We start from the raw sequence: 4,103 nt of genomic DNA, 5'->3' as shown, positions 1-4,103 counted from the left end.
TAACGCGATCGTGTCCTAAACAACATTAAATGGCTGATCTTTGTAGCGGAGACGTAGCGTGTTTCGTGTGAGACAAGAACGGAATTCTTATATAGCCTGTAGAAGAGATTCGGGCTTAAAAGGTTAAATGGGGTCACAATGAGTTCGAATCTGACAGTAATAGAGACTCTGGACCTGACAAAATGGACCCCTGATCGAAGTTCGATATCGGCTGTTCTGTTGAAGATCAAAGCATTTAAGGAACATTCTGAAACCGTACGTGGTAGAGACGAAATCTAGCGAAAGTTTTAACACCTACTGCCAATATCCGAAAGGACAGTAAACGGCTGCTACCGTCGATACCTTCGACGTGTCAATGGGAAGTGAGTGAGCATCTCGTTAAATGATACCTTACAGAGGTTACCTCATTATCGGCGAAAGCACTGAAAGAGTTGGCGGCACTTAAGGAGGTCGCAGATAAAGGCCCACGAGAGTGTTTCCAGTAGAGGTACGCCAGCTGGCAGAGCTGTGTCACAGTGAAGATGAATTAAGTCAGAGCCTGAAGAAATGTTCGCCATGATGGCAGACGAATTCATACGAATAAAAGTTGTTGAAAGGTTTCATTCTACCACCCACACTCTTCTGAGCTGTGATATATTCTCAAAAGTACAAATTCAAATCTATCCAAATATGCTTATCAACAATCAGTAAGCCACTGTAGTTAGGTTCGATAGAATGCGGCAACGTTTACAGCTAATTTGGGGTCCTACGGTAAAACGTTTTCGAATTTACTGCACATTTACGAGTTTCCATTGCCATTAACATACCGCTCTATATTCCGAACAACTTGAATAAAATAAGCTTACGTTTCGAAGTTGTTCTTTCGGAAAACGAGGTACATAATTTGCACATTTTCAATATAATTCGTGTATCTGTATAAGGTAAAAGGTAAGGTGCTTAACTAAGTAAGCACTATGCCATGAAGGCGTAGGGGGAGTGGATCTAGGGATCCACGTTTTCTTGACCTAGGCACTAGTTGGAGATGAGTGGTCAGCTTCACGCCACTGCCGCTTTACCCCCGGGGTAAGATACCCCGGTACACGTTGGATAGGAGGCTGGGTGGACCCCAGAGCCGGTCTGGAAGACATAAGTATTTGTATAGTTGTTCAAAATAAACTAAATGCAAAGTATATTAGTGAGAGACTAATATATCCTGGATACAAAACCATACAAGAAATGAAAAGCACACGCAAAAAAGAACAAAAGGTTCCTGGGGCCACCTTTTAGCATTCTCACTTCACCATCCCCGTGCAACTTCGTCCATATATTAAAATTCACAATTCCAAGGATTTTGTCTCTTCATATTATTTATTTAACACTACATGTTTAGGCCTAACCGGTCATCAACAGGTGTATAAGACTGTAGATGAAAACTGCTGCTCTACTCTTATGCTGTTGTGTGCTGAATTTTACTAGTAATGTAAAATGTTTATAGAATACTTTAAATTATTTTTATATTATCATGCCATGGCTACTTCTGTTGTGCACACATGTTTGGTGTAAGTGTAATATATAATAATGGTTTATATTAGTGTTTTATTTAATAGACGGATATGTTATATACTGTTAGTCTGTCTCTGTAATTGTAATGTTTTTGGTGTGTTGGTTTCTTTCCTTTGTGTTGTGTGTAACTGTGCTGGTTGTTTCGTTTAATGGTTCTCTTTTATAAAAGGGGTGGTTTGTTAGTGCTAACTGGTGTTCCGTTTCCTAAAATGTTTTGAATACTGGCTTATATATATCAATGTTTATGTCATGCATACATAAATAATAATTATTATAATATAAACAAAATAAAAAACATCCAGCCTTTAATATTTCTAAATCGTTGCCTCACTTTCTATATAACTGTCATATTAGCAATCCGTTACACACTAATTACATTGAGAAAACACGCTTGCTATATTGCAAGAATAAAAAACCTAACGATCACACGATTCACCGAAAATCCGAAGTTTATAAGCTGTGCTGGATTTGTGTTCTCACAGCGGGGGATACGAAGAGTTATATTTTGGGGAGATAATGCAGTATAGTCCGGTGAAAGTCAACCGACATTTCAGAGGAACATATCTCCATCTTCAGGTCCGAAAAGTATTCTTATTATTATGGTTCGACAGCCCTTGTTTGGGCCTTAGCCTTTTTCCAGTTTCTTGATCTTTTGAACAGTCTGTAGGACTCCTTGGACGGAGATCAGCTCGTCGCAAGACCGCTACCTACATACAGAACAACACAAACACAGAATAAACGCACACAGACATCCATGCCTCGGGTGGTATTCGAACACACAACCCCGGTGTTTGAGCGAATGAAGACGGTTCATGCCTTAGGCTGCTAGGTCACTGTGATCGGCCGGGGCCGAAGAGTAAGCCAGGAAAACAACCAGCAGGAAGGAGGCAGCAAGATCTTCAGGGCTGAAAAGCAATGAAGCAAGAAACCAGCATAAAGCATGCGGTAAGCAGAGCTGTGCTTGCTGCCTGCTTCATGTTGGTTTCTTGCTTGGCTTACTGTTGGACCTTGAAGATGGAGGCGACACGTTCATAAGAAATGTCGGTTGACTTTCACCGGCCTACATGGCGTTATATCGCAGTAGATAATAACTCTTTATGCGATATGATCAGTTATCTTCTTTCAAAGAAATCCATGTAGCTGATAATATTAAAACATTGGTAAGAAAATTAATATTTATCCGCAAAACATCAAACAATTTTTGATAATATATAGTTAACATAACTTAAATCATGACAAAATCAAATTAGGAATATTCATAGTAGAATATTCTTCATAAACATAAATAAATGTTGTGCCAAATTTATGTATTGTATTTTATTTTAAAACGACGTGCGTATTTAATACATTATTCTACGTATTATATTTAAAGTACAATCAAATTAAAATAAACACATTAATCCATAAATGTCCCTTTATATTGACACACAATTAGTACAATTAATTAATTAATTGAAAAACTGGCAAACAACAAACTTGGAGCTTAAAGGTGATATACTGAGGCTACAGACTATGTGGTTCTTATATCCACATCAGCATAAATGTTTCAGGTCGCTCATATAAGTAGTCTATACCGTATAAACACAGTAACACTTCGCTTGTTAAATAAAGAAAGCGCGATAGAACATGGGTAGGGTGAGGTGCGGAAGTGAAGGGGGGTGGGGAGTCCATACTTCATTAGATCTTTCACATAACACGTGACCGGAACATCACAAGAGGGTGGATTTTTGAAAAGAAAAATCAACTTACCTCAGCTATAAAGAGTTTCCTTTATAAATGTTTATATACTAATTTCACTTTGAGTCTTCTACTGCGATGTGCATTAGATTCGTGAAATTGTCCCTGGAAGTGTAGTGGTTTCGACGGGTCTCAGTACGTTAACGGCGACATGCACATTGGCAAAGTTCCGCAGTTTCTGATATTAAAAGCACACAGCATCCAAATTAGATACACATATGGTAGTTCACGCGTAGAGATTGAAGAGCTGGCATTACAGAACACATAAATTTCAGATAACCAATAAAACCACAATATTTAAACTTTTCAGGATTTGTTTAATGCCATTTATTGAGTTGTTTAAATTAATACAATAAGCATACGTTCAGTATTTTAATAGAGGATAATATGTCAATATGTTTACAGGTTGTCGCACTGTTTGCCCCTTTAGAACCCTCGCATCAGCTATGCCGTGGAACAACTGACTAGCGGACGTCGCTTTACCCAGAACTTCCTCCTGCAAGTAGCATTAGCGCCGCGACGGCGCATGGCGGGAACATAAAATAGAACGGAAAAAAAAATCCTCGATGAAGAAGGTCTGCAAAAACTGGAACGTATTTTGTGCGCATGCACAGTAATTTTGTGCAACGAAATGGGTTGAGAGGGGGGTTGGAAACAGAGAAAGAAGATATAGCCATGTTGCTTAACACTGTACCTCCTCTCCTGTCGCTATACTACACATAATGTGGATGTGCGAACCCCCCCGTATTGATTAATTTCTACATCGCTGACTAGCTTTTTCGAAAACGTTGGTTCGTCTTGAAAGCATACGGTGCGGTTTTCGA

General features: G+C 39.0%; 1 protein-coding gene across 1 annotated transcript in view; it reads right to left on the bottom strand.

Annotated features, from left to right (window-relative positions):
* The window catches only part of LOC111872219, a 174,989-nt gene extending 171,223 nt beyond the window's left edge, over positions 1–3,766 (bottom strand). The window contains exons 1-2 of the mRNA XM_023865881.2: positions 3,683–3,766; positions 3,292–3,457 (exon numbers count right to left, since the gene is read on the bottom strand). The gene's annotated coding sequence lies outside the window, so the exon portion shown is untranslated. The remainder of the gene's footprint in view (positions 1–3,291; positions 3,458–3,682) is intronic.
* Positions 3,767–4,103: the final 337 nt, after the last annotated feature.

This window comes from Cryptotermes secundus, unplaced genomic scaffold (assembly GCF_002891405.2).
Source record: "Cryptotermes secundus unplaced genomic scaffold, Csec_1.0 scaffold760, whole genome shotgun sequence".
Lineage (NCBI taxonomy): Eukaryota > Metazoa > Arthropoda > Insecta > Blattodea > Kalotermitidae > Cryptotermes > Cryptotermes secundus.
Note: the sequence above shows the minus strand (reverse complement) of the source record. Positions and strands in the feature narration are given on the sequence as shown.